At 33.1% G+C, this 25,871-nt stretch overlaps 1 non-coding gene and 1 pseudogene across 1 annotated transcript; both read left to right on the top strand.

Annotated features, from left to right (window-relative positions):
- Window positions 1–3,635: 3,635 nt before the first annotated feature.
- Window positions 3,636–25,051, top strand: LOC111783862 (putative polygalacturonase; annotated as a pseudogene).
- TRNAS-GCU (transfer RNA serine (anticodon GCU)) lies at window positions 9,846–9,927 on the top strand. Its single transcript has one exon. It is a non-coding gene; the product is annotated as a tRNA-Ser (tRNA).
- Window positions 25,052–25,871: the final 820 nt, after the last annotated feature.

Below are 25,871 nucleotides of genomic sequence, written 5' to 3'. Positions count from 1 at the left end.
ATGTAAAGAAATGAGAATGAGATTGACATGTAAGCATGAAAACGTGACAGGGGGTTATGTTCATTAATGATAACTGTAGGACTAGTGGGACCTCATGCATATTGTGTGTTCATGCATTTGGGGGGATACCTTTATCCCATCACGAGGGTACGGACGCGTACATCCAATGGCAGGACAACGATCGTTATGCCCTACATAACACTGCAGTGACGGTTTTAGTTTTAACGGGTCCCGGTAGGCCCCCAGAGCATGCCCACTGGCTAGGGACAGTGGCCCAGCGGTGTGCGAACTAGCTGGTGAGCCCATACTCGCACGTATGGGCTGCGTGTAGAGTATATGGTACACGTCCACGATTACCTGTTAGGATTACACCGTAGGGAAAACGAAACAAAACGAAACGAACGAAAGATAGGTCTCATCATTTCATTGCATGTGATTGTTGCATAACCCCGATAGGGGGTCACTTACTGAGTATACTAGAAATACTCAAGCCTCGTGCTACTTTACTTTTTCAGGTTAAGGCGAGGCACTCCTATACGACTGACGACGACATCGCAACTCGAGACCATGGCGCATGCATAGGGTAGTGGTATTTCTTTTCTTAGTCTTAGGCCAGAATAGGATGTTTTTTAAAACTTAAACTCTCATTCATTTTATTTAGTCTTTTGTTGTGTCGTTTTAAAGATGTTTTCGAAACATGTAAGTCCATGCCTGTGTTTTAAGATAAAGGTTATGTTTTATGGAATTTAAATGAAGTCTTCCGCATTTAATGTTTATGGTATGCATACAGTAGCGACCTTAAATTAAGTAGAAAATTTTGGGTCGTTACAAGAATTGTCATCTATTAGTTAGTATGTATGCACACAGATATTATCAAAATCATAATGTCCACAAGCCATTAGTGCCACTCAAACAGAGGTCGTGCATCACCATGACATGCATGGATCACTATATGGTCGTGCCTCACCATGGCATGCATGGATCACTATATAGTCGTGCCTCACCCTGTGCATATATATGTATGTATCACACAACACACGCGCGCATTTATAATAGATACATATCTACATGCATAAATACATACATACATATACATATATACACATCACACATATATAACATGTATGTACTTATACATTTTTATAATTTTCATCCTTTTTTATAATTTTAATATTTTTTATTTTAAATGTGCAAAATGTTACCATATATTCTCTATATTCCGTTTATTAAAAAAATATTTTCCAAATAATTGTAAAATTTGGAAGATTTCTATATTAGATAATAACTAATAGTCTGATTATTATAAATACTTTATTATAATTTTATTTGATAACAAATGATATACTTTTTTTTTTATTTTTTCTTTTTTGAAAAATAAAATTATAGGTCATATTCAATTCCGTTTAAACATAATTTAAGAAAATTTCTTAAAAAAGAAAAAAATATAAAAGAAAAATTTTAACAAAAATATCAAAAGAATAAATGGGAATTAATTTTGAGTTATTCTCTTCCGCCCCTATTCAACCCATTAAATTTTAATCAAATCAATATAGAAATATCACAAATAAACAAATAAAATATTTTTGGTTGAATATGTTCCTAATTTAATTATTTGGATGGTAAAATTTTTCAATCAAATAATGAATTCGGCTTAAGCTAATCATAAAATATCCATGTTAGGTTGATTCGAGTTATTGGAATAATTTATTAAAAAAAATTAATATAAATAAAATGTTAATATGGAAATGATTTTATAATTTGTTTTTAAATACGAATTTAGTTGACTTTGTTTGATCCAGTTATTTGAATAACTATTTTAACACCTAATACTCATAAAACAATTTTTAAAAAACAAACAAAAATACGATGACAAATTTAAAACGCTTTCACTCTTTTATGTTTTCTTACCTGTTATATTATTCTAAACAGATCATGAGACTAATATTCTAAGTAAATCCCATGGTTCCACCTTTTATGCAATAATGTAATAGCAATAATAAATTCATTTCCTATTTTTAATTCCTATTTTTAAGCAATAATGTAATAATAGTAATTAATTTTTTTTTTCTTTTGCGGGTGGAGACCTACACACTGCCAAATGAGAAATTAACATGCTCTACAGATGTGCCAGATGGCAATATTTTGGTGTTGTAGTGTAGTTTCAATAAGTAGTGTGTTGAGTAAGGCACCAATGATTCTTAAGCAATGAACAAGTTCTCGACATTTCTTTTGGATACATGGCCTTGCAAAGTGTGAGCAAGTCTCAAACAAAAATTAGGTGTCATGCTAAAAAGTTGCCATGTAGTCAATGGCTAGAACTCCTCGAGAGTTTTGATGCAAATTGGAGCTATGAAATCATGCTAGATGAGGTTCTAAGTATGCTTAAACAAGTAGCCGTGTTGAGTTGTCTTTAAACATTACTTGTGGGTATTGTCATGGTTTGCTTAGAATTTAAATATACATGTTATGATAGAACTGAGCATGTTTTTAATAATAATTTTGATTATTTTATTTACAATTTGGTATTATTCATTGTATGAAAAATTTAAGAACGTGTAGTCTTGAACAATATGTGGTTGACTTATTGAACGATCTTGATAAACTAAAGAATCTATAGTATATATGTTTATATGTATGTATACGTGTCGTCTTGAACAATAATATATATGTATGTATGTATACGTGTAGATATATACAACGCCTACTTATACATTTTTACAATAAATGAAAAATAATTCATCTAATTAAATGTAAATCAAATCAGTAAAGAAATAAGATTGTAAACTTTTTCAATCGAATGAAGTCTTGTCGAATAAGGAATTTAGTCTAATCTAATACTAAAATATTTAAGTTAAATTGATTCAAGTGGTTAGAGTAATTTATTAAAAAATTTATTTTTTTAAAAAATAAAATGTTAATATAGAAAACGTTTAATAATTTATTTTTAAATATAAATTTAATTGACTTGGTTTGATGACCGAGTAACTATTTTAACATGGTAATGAAACAAATTTAAAAAAATAAATAAATAACCAAAACAAGATGCCAAATTTAAAAACATTTCACTATTTATATTTTTTTAGGCGTTGTATTGTCTTTCTTTACACGTTGTATTGTCCTTAATTGGACTATTATTCACTATTCCATTTACCACCCAAATTTCCTCTAAATAATAATAATAATAATAATAATAATAAAAGAATAAAATAAATTCTTTTCCTATTTTTAAGTCCTAAATTATCCTATAAAATAGTTTGTAGTCTTGATCTAAAAACCATAAATTCATAAAGAAAATTCATCATAAATCTTCCTCCAAAACCCACAAAAACCATTGTAATTTTTCTTCTCCTTTCTCTTTGAATTTACTGTTGGTTCTTTGTTTTCTATCTTTACTTTTCATTGGTTTTTCTTTTCAATTATTAAAAATAATTATGGGTTTTTGTTCAAAATCCCAATTGATTAGGTTTATATTTCTTAGATTCTTACTTTTCTAGAGAATGTTTTGAAAATGTAACAAAAGAGGAACCATAAACTCAATTGCATTTTTCACCATATTTTTATGAGAAACAAAAAGAAATTGAATTATCTTTTTTTTTTTTTTTTTTTGACAGGTTACTGCAGCGAGAATATCGACGATGATTGTATTGGCATTGGTGAGCTTAGCTACCGTGAATGCTCTGAATCCGCTTATGAATTCAAACTCATTAAAATTTCAAACGATCAATTGGCGAAAACACTTGGTGTTGTTGACGGAGTTTGGCGGCATCAGCGATGGAGTAACTTCAAATACTCACGCGTTCCGGCAAGCGATTGAACATCTTAGCACACTGGCGGGGGATGGCGGTGCTCAATTGATCATGCTGCCAGGAAAATGGCTTATAGGAAGTTTTAATCTGACCCGCCATTTCATAATTTTTATTGATAAAGAAGCTAAAATTCTTGCATCACACGTTGACCTATGAGTATATTATTTTTATAAAGTTAACAACTTTGGGAGTGATGATTTGAATTTTAATCCTTAAATTGAAGCTAAATTAGTTAGATTTGTTTCTCATAATCTATGGGTGCAGAATGTCTCATCTTTGGAACTAACCTTACTGATGTGGTTTTCACAGGTGATTATTATTTTTCTTTACCTTTTAACATTTCTTTTCTTAAAAAAATGGTTAGCAAAATTATAGAGTAATAAAAGTGGATTCGTGACATGGTACAGGTAACAACGGCACGGTCGACGGGCAGGGTCTTATTGGTGGGATAAGTTTCACAAAGGGGAGCTCGACATAACACAACCATACATGATCGAGATCCAATGACCCGCTTAGGATAGTCACCTAAGAGAATACAACTTTTAAATAATAGGTCTCATTCATGATTTGCATGTACGGAGTATTTGTTAAAATATTCAAGCCACATGCTACTTTTATTTTCTACATTTGCAAAGCATCATTGTACAGTTGACGGCGACATCACAATTTTATAAACCATGCCACATGTATAGAATAGTTGTATTTAATTTCGTAGACTACAGGTTAGTATAGGGTATTTATGTTTTATTTTTACTCATGTCTATTTTAATTTTAAGTTGTCTTGTTTTAAAGATTTTTTATTAAACATTAAATCCATGACAATGTTTTATGAATACGTTTCAAATGATTATTTCGAGACCTACACACTACCAACTCCATTCGAGAAATGAACAAGCTCTAGAGATGTGCCAAAGTGCTAATATTTTTGTGTTGTAGTGTAGTTTCGATAAATAGTGTGTTGAGTAAGGCATCAATCATTTTTAAGAAATAAACAGGGCCTCCACATTTCTTTTGAATTCATCACCTTGCAAAATGTGAGCTCTCATGGGAAAGTTAGGTGCCCTACTAAAAAGTTTTCCTATGGTATATGAGTGAGTGTAACGACCCTATATTTCTAGTAACCTAAAGTCGTTACCTTCATCATAACAAACTCTCTTGTGCGGAAATAAACATTTAAAACTTCATCATAAAACATTTTCATGGACTTACCTGCTCAAAAACTTCTTTAAAATAACATAATGAAATATAAAATAAAAAAAATAAACATTAAAAGTAAAAACACCGTACACTAAATCAATTAATTAAGCAAATTAATATTTCACATGAGACTCAATCTTAATCCTCATTAAGTTATGAATTTCGACTCTAAAGGATGTCTTTTGATTCACATGGGTGATAATTACTCTTGTAGCCAATTCAATATGCCTTACCATTTTGGGGACCTGGCCAAATATTGAGTCGAAAGCATAATTTTACAAAATGGAGTTCACTTTTTTCAATATAAGGTAAGTCGTTGAATAACCCTTGAGTGTTGATTTCAGAACTTGAAAAATGGGATCCCACCTTCTCAATGTTTCGAGAGGGGCGTAGTTTCTAATTAGATCATAAATAAATTATTTATAAGAGAATGGATGGTACTTCATGCAAAAAAAAAAATGTAATTGTATGTGTAAAATAAACTTTAACCCAATTATAATTATGAACAACTCACAAATAATTGACTAGCTTGTGATGATTATATATTAATGGAGACGAAAAATTTAATTTTTAATAATAATTTTTGTTATTTGATTTATAATTTAATATTATCTATTGTATGAAAGAGTATAATCTTGAACAATATGTACTTCACTTACTGGAGTATCACGTTCGAGTAATAATGTAAACAGTTTATAGTAAATGGATAATGTTGAGTGTCTTATCCTCATAATACTATTGATACCCCCATTGTAATTATTAAAAATGATTTATCCAAATTATTCACGTGGGACATGCGAGTTGATTATCATATACATGAGTTTGTATAAGACTCACCACATCTATTTAATTTCTCTTTTTAAATCAATTAATTAAAAAAACTAATATTTCGCATGATGATCCAACTTGACTCGATCTTAATCCTCATTGAGTTATGAATTTATGCCTGTGAAGGGTTGTCTTTTGATTTTGCATGGGTGATAATGGCGTTTTGTATCCAATACAATGTGCCTACAATTTTGAGGTCCTGGCCAAATAGGGAGCTCTAAACATAATTTCACAAAATGGATTGCATATAAAGTAAGTTGATGAAAAATTCCCTTAGGTGCTGATTTTGGAACTTGAAAAAAAATGGGATCCCACCTTCTCAATGTTTCAAGAGAGGCTTTTGACCTAGTTGTAATTCTAAACCCCTCAGAAAAAATTAATTAGTTTGTAATGATGATATTAATGGACACAACTTGTCATATAGTACATTGTAACTCTAGATTTATAATAGGGTATCTTATAGTTAATGAATGAAAATTAATTAATTAAAGAGTTTAATTAATCAACTTTTATATTATTAATGGAGCTAGGCGTCCCCTTGCCAACTCATAAGACTTAATTTGAAGTGCTTAAATTAATATTTAGTTATAGGGCTCCTACTAGACTCAATTAAAACATATTGACATTATAGAGTTGAGGTTGTGAGATTGGATAACATCCATGTACCCTATAAGCATTGGCCATCATAGATGAGGCACATTCTTATGCCAATGAGGTAGATTCAGAGTAGTCCCACTACGGTTAAACCTTACTTAGAACTCAATCTGTTTCGAGTATATGGTATCGTGTATGGAAATAAAGTAGAGGTTCTTATCAAGATTTTTGTTTCATGAACCAACTTTGAATGGATTAGGGACAACATGAATACACTATGAGATGGCTACGTGAGGATCCCTCCCTCCCAGATTATGACATGATATTATGATCCGACTTTAGTCATCACCTATTCCTTAGTATGTATGCATTCGGTCACAATTATACAACCATAATATCCCTAGACCATATATCATGAGCGAAAATGGTTTTGTGTTTAACAAGACCTTTGTTTTGTAAACTAGTCCTTGGGTGGACCAAAGACCATATGGATATATTATGAGATGGGAGAAACGAGTGTATGGCATGATGTTGTGGTCCTACTTTAGAATTGTCATCTATTATTTAGTATGTATGCACACAGATATTATCAAGATCATAACGTCCACAGGCCATCAGTGCCACTCAAACGGAGGTCGTGCATCACCATGACATGCATGGATCACTATATGGTCGTGCTTCACCATGGCATGCATGGATCACTATATGGTCGTGCCTCACCCTATGCTTATATATGTATGTATCACACAACACACACGCACATATATAATAGATACATATCTACATGCATAGATACACACATACATATACATATATACGCATCACACATATATATGAATGTGCAAAATGTTTCCATATATGCCCTCTATATTCGTTTATTAAAAAAATATTAACCTAATAATTGTAAGATTTCCAACATTTTATATCAGATAATAATCTTTATATTAAATAGTTTGATTTTTATAAATACTTTATTGTAATTTTATTCAATAACAATCTATATACTTTTTTTTATTTTTTTATTTTTTGAAAAATAAAATTGTAGGTCATATTTCACTTCGATTTAAAAATAATTTTTGAAAATTTCTTAAAAAAGAAAAAAATATAAAAGAAAAATTTTAACAAAAATATAAAAAAAAATAATAATAATAATTTTGAGTTATTCTCTTCAGCTCATATTCAACTCATTAAATTTTAATCAAATCAATATAGTAATATCAAAAACTAAACAAATAAATATTTTGGTTGAATAGGTTCCTAATTTAATTATTTAGATGGTAAAAAATTTCAATCAAATAATGAATTCCGCTTAAGTTAATCATAAAATATTCATATTAGGTTGGTTGGAGTTATTCGAATAATTTATTAAAAAAAATTAATAAAAATAAAATGTTAATATGGAAATCATTTTATAATTTGTTTTTAAATATTAATTTAGTTATCTTGGACTTGGGATTCGATGAAAATGATGATTTCGAGCTAACATTTGGCGATCTTGACAGTCTTTTCCTCCCCTATGAGGCTGACGATTTTCTCATCTCCGAAGATTTGGATCAAACTACCAATTCGTTGGATCAAACTCCCATGACTACCAAACTTCTTGAATATCCTTAAAATTACACCTTATTCCAATTCCCGGAGATGAGGAAATCGTAGTTTGATCCAAATCTTCGGAGATGAGGAAATCGTCAACCTCATAGGGAAGGAAAAGATGGTCAAGATCGCCAAAGGTTAGCTCGAAATCATCATTTTCGTTGAATCCCAAATCCAAGGTCGTGAAATAAACAGAAGGGTCACTAGGGGCGACATAATTGGCATCTTTTGTAGAAACATCATCTTGATGTACAACGTTTGTTGGCTGGTCAAGAACCTCAGTGGTTAAGCAATATTCCCAAATTGGATTTGAAGAATGTTTTCTTACGTGTACAACATTTGCTTTTGATTCCTGCATTTTGACTCGGCAATTTGGCTTAATATGACCTGACTTTCCGCAACGATGACACACCACTTTCACCTGACAATCTCGTTTAAAATGGCTAGGTTTTCCACACCTGTAGCAAGCTTTAAATGGCTTCTTTGACGACTGCTCACTTTTGAATTGATTCACATTACTTGATGAAGGCTTTAAATGAAAATTTTCTCCTTTGATCTTTGACATACAACACATCTTCTGACTTTGGGGAAAACTCGTTGCCGCTGGTCATTTGCTTAACCAAGGCTCCCTCATTTGAAAGAAGATTCTCCAGTTCAATTACTGTAGGCTGATTTGCCCACCTTGTATTGAGGAAACAAAAGACATAAATTCTTTTCGTAATCCACGAATAAGATAACGCCGTAATCGAACATCACTCACTGGCTCCTCGGCATCTCATTCTGAAATTTTAGAACATAGATTTTTCAATAGAAAAATTACCTTGAGTTACCACAGCTAGTTCATTCTCTATAAATTGCAATCGAGATATATTTTTCTTAGTGAACAACTTTTGAAGGGTTTCCCACACTTGCTTGGGTGACTTTAAATCACGAACATTATCAATATACTCCTTGCTAATCAAAGTTCGCAAGGTAAATAAGGCTTTTGCATTTGGTGGAGTATCTGCTGAAATGTCTGTGTCATCACCTTCAATTAAATCTCACAAATCTTGCGCTTGTAGATAAGCTTCCATGCATAACTTCCAATAAATATAGTTATTGACAACAATCTTTTCCATAGAAACACCCATAGAAGCACCTCCACCATTCATCTCGTTGAGTAATAATATCAAACCATATCAACTTGGCTCTGATACCAATGGTCACAATATCTCACGCTCAAAGGTGGGAATAAATATGAAATTATTATTACTCAAAGAAGATAATACAGGAACAACTGAAATAATAAACGGTTTACTGTGGCTTGTGTTTTAATAAGGGGGAGGGCTCCTATTTAAACAAAAATAAATCCTATAAATAGCTCCTACAAAAACTCTACTCAAATAAACTAATAAGGATGAATGGCTTAACAAGTTGACTAATCCCATCTAACAATAAGTTGCACTAATTTTGACAATTACTTGGGTTTGAGTGTTGCACTAATTTTGACAATTACTTGTGTTTGAGTCATAGTAAGTAATTTTTGTTCTTTTATTGTTTTTGAAAATGTATTAGAGAAAGTTTGACTTTCAAATTTTTGTATAGCTTAGACCTCTGCTACAAAGAACATGTGTCTCTTTTGCCGAGTGGTTAAGGCGTGTGCCTGCTAAGTACATGGGGTTTCCCTGCGAGAGTTTGAATCTCTCAAACGACGTGAAATAAAATTTTAATGCCGAGTTAATAAGATATTTGTATTTTTTTTTTCTTTTATTTTTTTTCAAAATCTAATAGAAAAAGTTTAACTTTCAAATTTTTGTATAGCTTAGATCTCTACTACAAAAGACATGTGTCGCTTTGGCCGAGTGGTTAAGGCGTGTGCCTGCTAAGTACATGGGGTTTCCCCGCGAGAGTTCGAATCTCTCAGGCGACGTGAAATAAAATTTTAATGCCGAGTTAATTAGGCTTAGACTTCTACTACAAGGGACATGTGTTGTTTTGGCCGAGTAGATTCAGGCGACGTGAAATAAAATTTTAATGCCGAGTTAATTAGGCTTAGACTTCTACTACAAGGGACATGTGTTGTTTTGGCCGAGTGGTTAAGGCCTGTGCTTGCTAAGTACATGGGGTTTGGGGTTTCCCAGAGTTCCAATCTCTTAGGTGACGTGAACATGCCGAGTTAATTAGGCTTAGACTTCTACTACAAGGGACATGTGTTGTTTTGGCCGAGTAGATTCAGGCGACGTGAAATAAAATTTTAATGCCGAGTTAATTAGGCTTAGACTTCTACTACAAGGGACATGTGTTGTTTTGGCCGAGTGGTTAAGGCCTGTGCTTGCTAAGTACATGGGGTTTGGGGTTTCCCAGAGTTCCAATCTCTTAGGTGACGTGAACTAAAATTTTAATGTCGAATTAATTAGATATTTGTTTTTTTTTTCTTTTATTTTTTTTTAAATCTATTAGAGAAAGTTCTTAGACCTCTACTACAAAGGACATGTGTCGCTTTGGCCAAGTGGCTAAGGCTTGTGCATGCTAAGTACATGGGGTTTTCCTGCGATAGTTCAAATCTGTCAGGCGACGCAAAATATAATTATAATTCTGAATTAATTAGATTTGGCTGAGTGGTTAAGGTGTGCGCCTGCTAAGTACATGGTGTTTCCCCGCGAGAGTTCGAGTCTGTCTTTCTTACTTACTCTAAGTACAAGAGATTTCCGTAATAGATATTGGGGCTTTGCAAAGACCTCTCCTACAAAGGACATAGGTTGATTTGGCATTGTTGCTCAAGGGTGGGTAAACCTAAAAGCCAAAGGATGAGAGAAAATGAAATCCTCAAAGGGATGAAGACAAACGTACCTATGGCAGCATGAAAACAATTGGGGGTGACACTCGAGGAAAAGATCATGTCACACCCGAGTAAAGGAGGGTACATGAATGAAGTGAGACGGATCCGAATGAGAGTACTTCTAAAGATATAATGACTAAGAAACTTAAAAGTTACCATCTTTACAAAAATGGTGCACTTTCCTTCGGTAGGTTCAACAAAGAAATTCTAAAATTAAGTATGCTTTCCTTGGAAATGTTTTTTTATTTTGTGTGACCTTAGAGAAATATTTTTAGAAAGCATGTGAATGAAGATAAAGCATGCTCAAAGAATTTGCGTCAGTTTGTGGGGATAATCTTCACTCTTAGAAATGAGAAACAAATACTATGACCATGTTGCAATAGAATGTTGGGGCCATCAAGTGCTAAATCCAGATTTCAAATTTGGGATTCAAAATTCTAATTTGAATCTTAGACATGTGTAGGTTAACACAACATCAATGAAAAAATAAAATAGTTTAAATAAGTTGTATAAGGAGGTAATCTAATTCTAGTTTTATCTCTTGGTTGATCCAAATTTTGTACAAGGAGGTGTTAATCTCTTTGATTCAAGAGTTCTTGCTTCAACAAAAGCTTGGATCGCTGGGCTGAGAATTATGGTTTCCTTATCACCGGTTCTCACAATTTTCTTTATGGTTCCAGAAATTAGACTTCAAGATGGATCTATTAAAGATAATTTGGAGCAACCGAATACAAAAAGCTCAAGAACAAAGGACCCGAATGTCAACGTCGAGGTAAGTAATCATCTTAGACTTTTCTTAAGAAATATTTTAGAAATCATTTGGATTTCATTAGGGAACTTAAGCTAAGTATGAATTAATGGAACCGTGAGTTTGTTGGGTTTTATGTCCTAAAACTCATAGTTTGTAAACAAAAACATATTATATTTTCAATAAAGTTATTATTGTTGTTTATTCAGTAAATATTGTTATTGAATAAAGTGAACTTTACGATCATTAATCTAAATCCAATAAACTAAGAACACTTTGGCTATAGTATGATTACTTGAACTATATGTAGAGACATAAGAGTGGATCAAGTTCAAGTATATAGTCAAAATGATCTATAGTATAAGGATGAGGCTGAGTACCTTATTCTGGGGACACTATGGATGCGGCTCACTTTTGTATATGATATAAACAATGTGATCACTAAATTGTACATGTGGAGACATGTGAGTGGGGGCGTCCTATGCAATGAGTATTGCATAAGATCGGACCATGAAGAAAACCACTCTCACTTTATAATGTCGTTTACTGTTGAGACTGATTTTCTTTTCATTCGATAACCTAGGTAACTCGGTTTAATCCTGAGCTAACCATGAACTCCTGTTTATTCGGAATTATCCTTAGATTTACATGGGTGAGAGTGGCTCTAGTTCGCCGACTCAATAGGCCTCCCATTTCAGGGGTAAGACTGGGTGAATGGCTGGGGACGTGGGGTGCAAGATGGAATTCACTCCTACCCACTTTTAGGGATAGAAGAGAGGTAGTTCCCTTAAGCACTGACTCCAGATCTTGAACAAGGGGCCCCACCGTCTAATTAGCCTGAGAGGGATTCGGTTTACTGGTTGGACCACAAACCAATTGTTCATTAGAGGATTAGTGAGACATAAGGAACAAGAATTAATTTTTGGGGTAAAACGGTAAATTGACACAGCTCTAGTTACGAACAACCTATGAAGGATCGACTTACTAATCATGGTTATATCAAATGGACAAAAATATATCTATAGTGAGGGGAGTGCAACTACTAGGCTAAAGTGGAGTGTCCTAGTAGTTAACGAATGTTGGTTAACTAGGTTAATGAGTTTAACCGGTTAATCTTGGATCGTTGGAGCCCATGATCTATAGGTCCATTATGTCCCTCTGCTAGCTCATATCGGACTAAACCATAGAACAGTGTGACGAGTAAGTTCGAAGTGTTCGAATTCAAATTAGAGAATATGCGCTACATATATACGATATATTTAACCACATTTTTGTTCTATTTACGAATTAAACAAAAAGAGAGAATCTGAGATATTTAAATAAGATTTAAATATCTTAATCAATTATGTGTTGGAATTGATTGGGATTGACATTTGAATTGATATTAAATATTAATTAAATAGTTTAATTAATCATTTAATATTACTTTAATTTGAAATTGATCATTCAAATAAATTGTTGAATAAAAAATGAAGAAAGTCAAAATGTTGACTTCATTTAATGGAAAAATGCATGTTAGTGGAATTTTGAGGTGTCAAAATTTGGTTTAACCAAATTTGCATGCTTGCCAAATAAACCCCACAAATTTGAGTGGAATTTTGAATGTCAAAATTTGGTTAAGTTCAAACATGCATGCTCGCCACATAATCCCAAACATTTGGTGATCTCAAAATTGCATGAACATGCAAACATGACTCTTTAAATAGAGTGATCATGGTACATGGAAGGACTTCTTCTTCTTGGTGAAAAACCTTGAGAAAAACCTCTCACAAACACTCTCTTCACATATACAAAATTTCTCCCAAGTTTAGTCACTCACCGGATTCCACAATCCCGTTCTAAGGCCGGAGGATAGTGGAGAAGACATTAGTGGTGGTTCGAAACCGGTTCGTGAGGAAAAAGGAGTTTGAACTACAAAAGGTTAGTATCTAAACTCATTAAGTTTTAATACTTATGAACATGCTAGTTATTTACTATAATTGATGTTCTCAAAGTGCATAAGATCCAAATTGCTTCCGCATGTGTTATATTAACACCATCAGAGATAAGATTCCGAACTAAGCGATTTGCTCGAGATTCAATTAACATTAAAATTATCAACTAAATAAACTCTGGTGCCCATGAAATTTTAATGCTAAGCATATGATGGCATATTAAGATTAAGCATATGATGGCATATTAAGATTATATATGAAACTTTTTTGTCGTTAGAAAAGATTAAGTAGCTAAACCAAGTAATGGTGTAAAATAATCGTAATGCCCCTAAGGTAGCCTACCTTCGATTCATGTTCCAAATGATCTCCAAATGTCATAAAATTGTTTCAGACGCTTTATTTCATGGCATATTAGGATCATATTAAGTTTTTGAATCATTAGATTATGTTTGGGGCTCGAACTAAGTTTAGGATGCTAAATGACTAGAATGCCTCTAGAGTAACGTATCATTGGTTCATGACCTAAATGATATGAGATTTTTATAGAATGGAATAAGATGTAATTTTAAGGATATTCAAGAAGTTTGGTAGTCATGGGAGTTCGTTTAGGGGTTGAACCAAGAATAAAGTGTAAAATGACTCAAATGCCCCTACTTGCCTAAGCATTGGTTTATGGACCAAATGACCTAATATTTTATATATAGTCTATTTTCAAGGATACAAGGTGTTATGCAAGATTTAAAATTAGTATTTTTTTTAGGGGTTATACAAAGAATAAATACAAAACCACAAAAATGACCTACATGCTTAAGCTTTGGTTCATGGACCAAATAACTCCAAATGACCTAAGGTTTTATATATGCCTATTTTCAATTATATAAGAGGCTATGAAAGTTTTCGAAGTTATTGGAGAATGCAGAGGGGCTAAATCAAGAAAGGATAAAATGACCAAAATACCCCTAAGACATGGATAATTTCAAAGTTCAAACTCCCTCCAAATGACTTAAAGATTTAAGTAAAGCCTATATATAGGGTCATGAAGATCTACTCAAGAGTTCAGGGAGTTTGAAATATTTTAAGAGATAAATAAATGGCCAAAATACCTATATAAAGATTCTAATATGTTTTCAAAGGCGACAAGTTTTATGAATCTTATAAGAGACATATGCCACGTAAGTTTCCAAGGACATTAGAATATGGTTGGGCTATAAGCCAAGACTTAAAGGAAATGACTAAACTACCCCTAAAGGCTCCTAGTAAGGATCCATGGTTTGTCTAATTATCTCAAGATACATGTTAGGATCCTTATAGAGACTTAGGAAAGTTGTTATGGAGTTCACATATACATGCCTATGAGATTTTCAACTCATGTGTTGTTATGCTATGAGAATAACCTTTTGTGCAAGAACTAAAGAAACCATGAGACTAGGAAAACACTCCAAAGACAAGTACCAAGAAAATAGCACAACACCAACCCTTAGACCACCAAGACTCAAGAACATGAAGAGAAACTCATGTATGATATTACACAATTAGAACATATTTAGGGTATGACCCAACACTGAAACGGTAAAAGATGAAAAATACTCTTACCAACTTAAAATAATTCATGAAGATTCTAGTTATGACAAATATGGTCTCATGATTGACTTGAGCTCATGAGGATGACGTGTTACACAAACAAGAAATGTACACTTTAGGGCCATGAATTCTAAGCATGTAATGAAGATAGAGTGTGTTACCGGTACGCATTACCCTAGGGTTAGCCTATGAGGTTATGCAAAGATTTTCTAGCCTAACGATATGAACAAGACATGAGTATTACACACTCCATGCCCTAAAGTTATCATGATTTTAAAGAATGCTAGGTAATACTCTAATTATGTTCAAGGTGACCCATGACCTCTTACCATGCGGTGCTTCTTGAGGCCCATATTTTTCTCTTCTAGGTGGGATGCCCTGCATCACGGTTCTACATATTCAACCATGCAACATTGTAATCTTGACACACTCACGACAAGCCTTAAGAGAAACTTAAGCCCCATATATATTTTTCACCTGACTTTGTGGCTTTTTCAAACCTTAGGCGAGGTTTGTCTACGCCAATTGAACATCGCTTGTGTAGAATCCAAACTTGTTCGATCACACATGCCACTTACGCGTGCATGTTCAATCGTCTGCGATACAACTGATTTGCCTCTACACTAGACCAAATGATATGAACCAAGGTATCAATCATACAAGATAAGTTTTAGTGAAGATGTAAAAATAATGTTGTTCAAATTATCACAAGATGTTGCAATTCATGTCACATTAAAGAAGAATCAAGCTCCATTTATTCTTGAATGACTACAAATTTTTTGTGGATGATAATTTATTTCTTTAATACATTTTAATGTTTATTTACATAGTGGCTAATTATGATCATAATGTATATACCTAGTGAATAGTTATGGTCATGAAGTATGAAAGTTACAACTCTTGGATTGCCTTATGGAAGGTTAAGGATTTTCATTTTGAGGCTATATAAAGTCATGTATGTTATCTTTGTACAATAGACTTGGAAAATATAGTAAAATTATGGAAGGTTAAGGGTTTTCATTTTGAGGCTATATAAAGTCATGTATGTTATCTTTGTACAATAGACTTGGAAAATATAGTAAAAGGAGCATTTGTGCTTCCATCTAGCCAATGGCTAAGTTTATTTGCAATTCTGTATAGTTTAGGTTGCATGTAGAATCATTTTGTTGGGAGTTATGCCCTAAAACCTTGTAATTAATTATTTAGTTTTTAACAATAATTTTATTATTTTATTTATAATTTAATTGTTATCTATGGTATGAAAATCAAAGGTTATTATTGTAATCTTGAACAGTATGTGGTTGACATACAAGAGGATCGTGTTCAAGTAATAACTTAAAGAGTCTATAGTATATGGATAAGGTTGCGTGCCTTATCTTGGTAATACTATTGATACGGCCCACTTTGTAATCGTTACAAATGATTTGATCCAAATCGTTCATGTGGAGACATGTAAGTGGGGGTATCCTATACAATGAGTTTGTATAAGACTGGACAAAGAAATATTTAATCTATCTTTATAAATCCATTAATTGAGAAGATTAATATTTCAAATGATCATATGCGACTCGATCTTAATCCTGAGTGAGTTATAAACTCTGGCCTGTGAGAGCTTGTCCCTTAATTTACATGGTGAGAATGAATGTTTTAGCCTATTGAATATGCCTACTATTTTGGGAACTTGACCAAATAGAGTGTTGGGAATATAGCATCGTGAGATGGAATTCACTCCTTTCATATAAAGAAAGTAGATGAGTTGTTCTCTTAAGTACTGATTTTGGGACTTGAATAATGAGGCCTCACCCTCTCATTGCCCTGGGAGGGACTTGGTTTATGATTCGATCATAAACAAATTGTTCATTAGAGAATCAGTGGTACTTAAGGTGAAAGATGTACTTATAGGGGTAAAACGGACTTTTGACCCAGCTGTAATTATGAACAATTCGTGAAGTATCGACTTGCTTATAATGGTTATATCAATGGACATAACTTGTCCTACAGTGCATAAGGGTGCAACTCTAGGTCTAGAGTGGAGTGACCTATTAATGAATAAAAATTGATTAATTAAAGAGTTTAATTAATTAATTTTATATCATTGGAGCTTATAATCGGTAGGTCCATAAGATCTCTTGCTGGCTCTGAATAGTGCTAAAATGTTCAATTTATTTGAAAGAAAATTTGAAGTGTTCAAATTGATATTTAATATATTAAATATAAAAGAGAAAATAAATTTAATTTGAAATGTCAAATTAATATTTAATATATTAGATATATTAAATAAATAGAGAAAATATATTTAATTTAAAGAGTTCAAATTAATATTTAATATATTAGATATATTAAAAAGGAAAAATATATTTATTGTATTAGATACAATTAAATATTAAATCAATTAATGTAGATACCTTCAATAAAAATATATTTGAAATTTGATTGAGATTCAAATTAATTAAATATATATTATGATATTTGAATGAGATTCAAATTAATTAAATATATATTATGACATTTATAATATCTAAATATGATTTGTATGAAGTATTATATTCTAATATATTAAATATACAAATATATTATTTGGCAAATATTCTCCAAGAGTCCCTGTAAATAGGATTTGTAGGTTGAGCCAAAACACATCAATCTCTCCCACTTTCTCTAAAGAATCAAATTACATCTGTAAAGAATTTTTGAAACTATTATTCTCCCATGGATTTTCTTTCCAGAGACTCCCACAAGCCTTGACATTGTGTTCGAGTCATAGTAAGGAAGATCTCGTGGAATGTTAAAGAGCTTTTGCATGGTTGGAAAACTTCAAGGACTTGCAAGCTATGGTTTCTACAAGGTAGAGTTTTTACTCTTCTATTTATTGCTTTTGTTTTAATTCATAATAAAATCAAAACTGGTCTCAATGCTTCCGCTACATGGATGAAGAGTTCATTCCCTTCACATTCAAGCTTCACATGATCAATCTTACTTGTGAAGTGATTCAAATCTCAAACAAGTGTTATTGCATTGAGATATTTGATTAACAAGCTAATCGGGATTTTACTTTCCCATGGAGTGATTATTTATCATTAGGACTAATTTTTTTTGACATTTTTTGTGTAATTCTACTTAGTTTAGATCGCATGTATAGAATCATTCAAACTTAGATATGATCGATCTTGCTTCTCAAGTGATTCTTGGAGATATTCGATCAACAAGGTAATCTGAATCTTACTTCCCTTGTAGTGACTCTTTATCATTTAGTATCAGGGCTTTCCCTTGGGTTGATTCCTTATCCATTGGTACTAGAGCTTTCACTTGGATTGATTCCTTATTATTTGATATCAGAACTTTCCTTCGGTTGACTCCTTATCATTTGTTAACATAATGGTTGATTATGGCCATTAAGTATGAATGTTACAACTCTTGGAATGCCTTTAATAGTTTCATTTTGAGGCTATATAAGCCATGTATGTTGTATTTGTAAGCAGACTTGTAAAATATAGAAAGAAGCATTTATGCTTTTCTTTAGCCAATGGCTAAGTTTCTTTGCAATTCTATGTAGTTTAGGTTGCATGTAGAATCATTCAAGCTCGACATGATCAATCTTGCTTGTGGAGTGATTCGAATCTCAAACAAGTGTTCTTGCGTTGAGATATTTGATCAACAAGAATCATTCAAGCTAGACATCATCGATCTTGCTTGTTGAGTGATTCGAATCTCAAACAATGTTCTTGCCTTGAGATATTCGATCAACAAGGTAATCCAAATCTTATTCCCCTTGTATTGATTCCTTATCTTATCATTTGATATCAGAGCTTTAGGCTCAAGATCGGATATATGTTTCCTTTGCGTTTCTTTTCAATTTGTTTTTTTTATTTTTTTCGTTTTCAATCTTTTTCCCCTGGTAGTTGATATGAACCAAGAGACATCAATCATACAATATGTTTCAATGAAGATGTGTAGAAAATATTGTTGAAATCATCAAAAGATATTTCAATTCATGCCACATTGAAGAAGAATGAAGTTTCATGTGATAAATTTTGGGTGGATTACAATTTAGAGTTATTGTATTTCATTAATGTAGTTTAAGAGTTTTTATTTACTTTAGTTACAATTACATAATGGCTAATTATGGTCGTTAAGTATGAATGTTACAACTTTTGGTATAGTTTCATTTTGAGGCTATATAAAGCCATGTATGTTGTATTTGTAAGCAGACTTGGAAAATATAGTAAAAGAAGCATTTGTGCTTCTCTTTAGCCAATGGCTAAGTTTCTTTGCAATTCTATGTAGTTTAGGTTTCATGTAGAATCATTCAAGCTCGACATGATCAATCTTGCTTGTGGAGTGATTCGAATCTCAATCAAGTGTTCTTGTGTTGAGATATTTGATCAACAAGAATCATTCAAGCTAGACATGATCGATCTTGCTTGTGGAGTGATTCGAATCTCAAACAAGGTTCTTGTTGTAACGATCCAGATCCACCGCTAGCAGATATTGTCCTCTTTGGGCTTTCCCTTTCGGGCTTCCCCTCAAGGCTTTAAAACGCGTCTGCTAGGGGAAGGTTTCCACACCCTTATAAATGGTGATTTGTTCTCCTCCCCAACCAATGTGGGACATCACAATCAACGACCCAAAATTTTCATTTTCTTATCTTACGCAAGACATACCTGACGGAGACGGGGCACCGACGGTGGGACCATGAAACATGTCAAGCCTACATCGTAGGCTAGTCTACAAGATCTATAACCTAGAGCTCTGATACCAACTGTAACGACCCGAAATTTTCTACTTAATTTAAGGTCGCTACTGTATACATACCATAAACATTGAATGCGGAAGACTTCATTTAAATTCCATAAAACATAACCTTTAACTTAAAAACACAGCCATGGACTTACGTGTTTCGAAAACATCTTTAAAACGACACAACAAAAGACCCGAAATAAAATAAATAAGCGTTTAGTTTAAAACATCCTATTCTATCCTAAGTCTAAGAAAATGAATACCACTATCCTATGCATGTGCCATGATCTCGAGTTGCGATGCCGTCGTCAGCCGTACAGGAATGCCTTACCTTAACCTGAAAAATGTAGTAGCACATGACTTGAGTATTTAAAGAAATACTCAGTAAGTGACCCCACTATTGGGGTTAAATGCAACAATCACATGCAATAAAATGATGGGACCTATCTTTCATTTCGTTTCATTTCGTTTCGTTTCGTTTCTTTTTCGTTTCGTTTCGTTTCATTTTCCCTACGGTGTAATCCTAACAGGTAATCGTGGACGTGTACCATATACTCTACACGCAGCCCATACGTGCGAGTATGAGCTCACCAGCTAGTTCGTACACTGCTGGGCCACTGTCCCTAGCCGGTGGGCATGCTCTGGGGGCCCACCGGGACCCGTTAAAACTAAAACCGTCACGGCAGCGCTATGGAGGGCATAACGATCGCTGTCCTGCCATTTGGATGTACGCGTCCGTACCCTCGTGATGGGATAGGGGTATCCCCCCAAATGCATGATCACACAATATGCATGAGGTCCCACTAGTCCTACAGTCATCATTTAATGAACATAACCCCGTGTCACGTTTTCATGCTTACATGTCATTCTCATTCTCATTCTGTTACATATCATACATATTCCTAGCGGGATTATGTATCATGCAATTTACCGTGTTTCATGTCATACAATTCATTCAGTTACATTCCAATACTCATACAACAAGCCATAATCGTACAAGGGTCACACATCGTCACATGCATTCATATCACATCAACTAAGCAACATAAATAACATACATTCACGTTCACATGATTTCGTACTTAAGCACAATAATCTAGCATACAATGTATCATATCATAACCAAGTCATAACGTAAACACTTCATAGTCATATCGTTCTCTAACTTACCATAGCCTTAACGTTCCTATACCTATCACAGACATATCATTACGTGACGTACCTTGGTCATATCGTCACGAGAACGTACCCTAACGATATCGTTCTATCAATCTATCACAAACCTATCCCTTTCTAGCCATAACCTGACCGTATTCTTTCATCAATCTCTCCTATCCATAGCACTCCGGTATGTAACCTAACTCTAACATTTCATGAACGTATCTTACTCCTATCGTTACATTTCGTTTTGTGCATCCTTCTCGTACCCTATCTCAAACCTATCCTTGAGCACATCGTACCATAATTATTATCATACAAACCACATATTATAACATAACATAACATATAGGAAGCATATCAATCCACAGACAATTCACACATATCAATATATATGACACGTGCAGAACCACAGGGCACGTGTCAACATCAAATATAACCACGCCGATAGTAAGGTCACTTACCTGGTTAGCTTAAGTCGTTGTCACGAATATATCCTTAATGAAAGTTCGATTCCGTCGTTATCCTTGATGAAAGTCCATTGAACTCCAAGTCAACCTATGTGAGCCCATGACATCAGTTTCAAGTTTGAACTCTATAAAATTATTTCTCTATTTTATGTTGACCCATGTGTTATACTTCATGCGAACGTTAGAGTCTTGAAGGTTAGGGTCTTTGCTTGAGTTAGGTGTTGAAATATTTATATATGTTTGTTATAGTATTATTTTCATACAAACCATTTAATACTCATCAAAATTTACCAGATATTCTATTTTCTCTGATGGTGTTTAATACCCTTTTAACATTTTCCAGATAATTTTCAATTATATTCACAGTCTTACGTCTCTGTCTCTTACCGTGTTTTCTTTCTTTTAATTATCTCTCTCTGTTTGAGAATGACTTTTAATATCATTAAATAAAATAAAAGGAAAACTACTGACCTCTTCAAATGCAATATCTCTCTTTAGCAAAATATCTCTTTCTACCAAAACAAGACTTAATCTGAACTCTTTTTGTGCTTGTTTTTGCAGGAGAGAAGAAATTCTGATTAGTTAAATCTGTTTAATCCTTTCTTTTTATTTTTGTTTGTTACTTTTTCAATTAGGTTGACAATTACTTCTGGCAATTTAATCGATTCTATTTTTTTCTGATATTGATCATGACGTATCTTTCTAATTAAATTACTAAATAAAACTAAATAATTGGATAAAAGAAAAGGAGATGTGAGATATAACTTACGTAGAAATCTCACATCTCTCTCCCCTCTCCCAGGTAAATCTTGATCATCTCTGTCAACCATCTCCTATAAATTTGATGCAAGGTATGTCTGTTTTCTCAAATCTGAGATTTTTTATTTCTGTTTCATTTGACAGGATTGGGAGGTGTGTTGAGGAGAGATTATTGGGGAAGTGACTTACTAGAGAGAAAAGAGGGAATAATGGTTTTTTTTTTTTTTTTTACTTATTTATTAATTTATTATTATTATTATTATTTTTATACATAATAATAATTTTTATTTGTTTATTTATTTATTTTTGGGCTGTTACACTTGTCTTGAGATATTCGATCAACAAGCTAATTCGAATCTTACCCCCTTGTAGTTGATTCCTTATCTTATCATTTGGTATCAGAGCTTCAGGCTCAAGATCGGATATATGTTTCCTTTGCGTTTCTTCTCAATTTGATTTTTATTTATTTTCATCTTTTTAGTTTTTAATCAACCCATAGTTCAAAATTCAATCTTTGCTCAATTTAAAATTTTGAGAGGTGAGAATGGGAGTTTCATTTGTGTAACAGAGTGTAAAAAGAGTGTCCTAAAATTCCTTGAGTGTATACTCGTGAGAGAGTGTTGTGAGGTCCTTCGTATTTCCATAACTTATTTTTTGCAGCAAAGTTTCACAAATAGATTCGAGGACAAATCCTCTTGAAGAAGTGTAGAATGATATGAACCAAAAGATATCAATCATACAATATACTTCAATGAAGATGTGAAGAAAAAGTTGTCAAAATTAACAAAAGTTGTTTCAATTCATGCCACATTGAAGAAGAATGAAGTTTGATTGTTATAAATTTTGGGTGGGTTACAATTTAGAATTATTGTATTTGAAGACTTTTTATTAAATTCAGGTTACAATTACATAATGGATTATGGCCATTAAGTATGAATATTACAACTCTTGTAATGCCTTTAATAGTTTCATTTTGAGGCTATATAAGCCATGTATGTTGTATTTGTAAGCAGACTTGGAAAATATAGAAAGAAGCATTTGTGCTTTTCTTTAGCCAATGGCTAAGTTTCTTTGCAATTCTATGTAGTTTAGGTTGCATGTAGAATCATTCAAGCTTGACATGATCAATCTTGCTTGTGGAGTGATTCGAATCTCAAATATGTGTTCTTGCGTTGAGATATTTGATCAACAAGAATCATTCAAACTAGACATGATCGATCTTGCTTGTGGAGTCATTCGAATCTCAAACAATGTTCTTGCCTTGAGATATTCGATCAACAACGTAATCCGAATCTTATTCCCCTTGTATTGATTCCTTATCTTATTACCATTTCACACTTTTTATCGATAAAGAAGCTAAAATTCTTGCATCCTAGGTTGGACCTATGACTACTTTATTTTTATAAAGCTAACAATTTTGGGAGTGGTGATTTGAATTTTAATCTTTAATTGAAAATAAATGAGTTAAATTTGTTCCTCATAATTTAATGGTGCATAATTTAATAGTGCATAATTTATGGGAGGGGAAGAGATGCTCTGGGTGAACGGTATAGTAGCCTCATCTTTGGAACTAATCTCACCGATGTGGTAATCACCGGTGATTATTTTTCTCTTACCTTTTAACATTCTAATTTTTTTTTAAATGGTTTCCAAAATTGTATTCTTATAGGTTTATGTGTTATCCGAATTTAATAAAAAAAATAAGGTAAATGAAAACATAAGAAAAGTATTTATAGAAAATAAAGTTGGATTGATGACATGGTTTAGGTAACAACGGTACAATCGATCGTCAGGGATCTTCTTGGTGGGAAAAGTTTAAGAAAGGGGAGCTCAAGGTAACACGACCATATGTGATCGAGATCATGTACTTTGATCAAATCCAGATTTCAAATCTCACTTTCATCAACTCACCTTCTTGGTTCGTCCATCCCATCTATAGCAAGTTTGACTATTTCACTTCAATCCCAATATATTTGTATTTTATGATTATGCTTAAAAAAAAAAATAGTTAAAAGTTGTAATAGTATATCATTCAAATTACTCCCCACTCAAAAGAATTTTGAATTATATATATACATTATTATGATTTAATTTAGTTTGGTTTGGTTTGGTTGGGTCAAATGTGATTATCCAAGGGCTTACCATCTTGGCTCTCGTTACCGTACCCAACATCGACGGAATCAATCCAGGTTCCCTTCTTGTATACCTTTAAAACTTTAGGGTTCTTTTCTTCGTCAATCTCTCTCCCTAATTCTCTATTCAATTTATCCAATTCTTGTTCCAACACTCGAATCGAATACTGCTACATTGTCTCTGGTGACGATTGCATCGTCATCAAGAGTGGATGGGACCAATATGGTATCAAGTTCGGAATGCGGACTGAGACCTTGTCATTTGTCCCCTCACTTGCATCTCATCAAATTCTGCAGGTATCGCCCTTGGCAGCAAAATGTCGGCAGAATTCGAAACGTCAGGATCGAAAACGTCACTGCAATCAACACACAGTCTGCTATCAGAAACTACTTATCTATAGCAGACTATACAATATTGTCGTCCATCATGCTTCCTTGGTCATTTTCATTCGAAAGTACTTACTTGTTAGTCTACATTGGTAAATTTATTTCTATCTCAATTGTCATAATATTGTGTATTTTAACTATGTTCGAGACTCTAACTGAAACATCTGACCTTCCATAGCAAAATCATTTTCATGCATATACTAGCATTTAGTAGCTTACTAAACTATAGCTTCCCATTTACAGTACCAACTTTGCTAAACCTAAACATCATCCATAATTCAATTTACATTTACATTCCATGTAGGTAAATGATAACATATTCTACATTATAATAAACATAGAATTAAGGCAACAATAATTTAGTTAACTGTAATATAGTAAATGGTGTCAAAATTCAATTATGAGTCATATTTTATAATGACCATGCAGTAACAACATACCCAATCAATGATGTTTCTTTTTTTTATCTTACGCATGACATACCTGACGGTGACGGGACATCAGCAATGGGACCATAGAACATTCACAAACTAGACATGTCTTGGTCATTCTTAGGTTCCAAAGAGGTCTACTAGGTTCCTAAAGAGGCAATGTGACTTAACACAAACTTTCAACTTAGGAATCTCTATTCTAACTCCTCAAATCTTTCTTAGTCTGGAAGCACTAGGGTTTAGACAGTTGATCACTGCTCATGATCCTAGGGTTTTCAGTCTACTGGATGCGTCTTGATCTAGGTCATCATCTAACTAGCTTGACTCTAGCGCCCTAGTCTTAACTATGCGCAGATAAACACACTTTACAAGGAGAACACACAATCGATCACTTGAAGCTAAGCATAATATATCATGAATTCATTCAAGCTCAACGAGGAGATAACGTCCATTTGTTGCTTGAAGCACAAACTACAGTATCCCAATCTATTTTCTAGCATAGTGAAAAGTATTTAAATCATCACGCAGCGTAAATCCTCATCCTAGGGGCATTTTAGTAATTTTTCTTAATATAAATAGCATTCTCATCCAAATTACCCTTCTAGTGTCCTAAACATGCATATTCTATGTAACGACTCGAAATTTTCTACTTAATTTAAGGTCGCTACTGTATACGTACCATAAACATTGAATGCGGAAGA

Source organism: Cucurbita pepo, unplaced genomic scaffold (genome assembly GCF_057944985.1).
Source record: "Cucurbita pepo subsp. pepo isolate OVF unplaced genomic scaffold, ASM5794498v1 scafford_3, whole genome shotgun sequence".
Classification (NCBI taxonomy): Eukaryota; Viridiplantae; Streptophyta; class Magnoliopsida; order Cucurbitales; family Cucurbitaceae; genus Cucurbita; species Cucurbita pepo.
The sequence above is the reverse complement of the archived record's forward strand: the minus strand, read 5'-3'. Positions and strand labels throughout refer to the sequence as shown.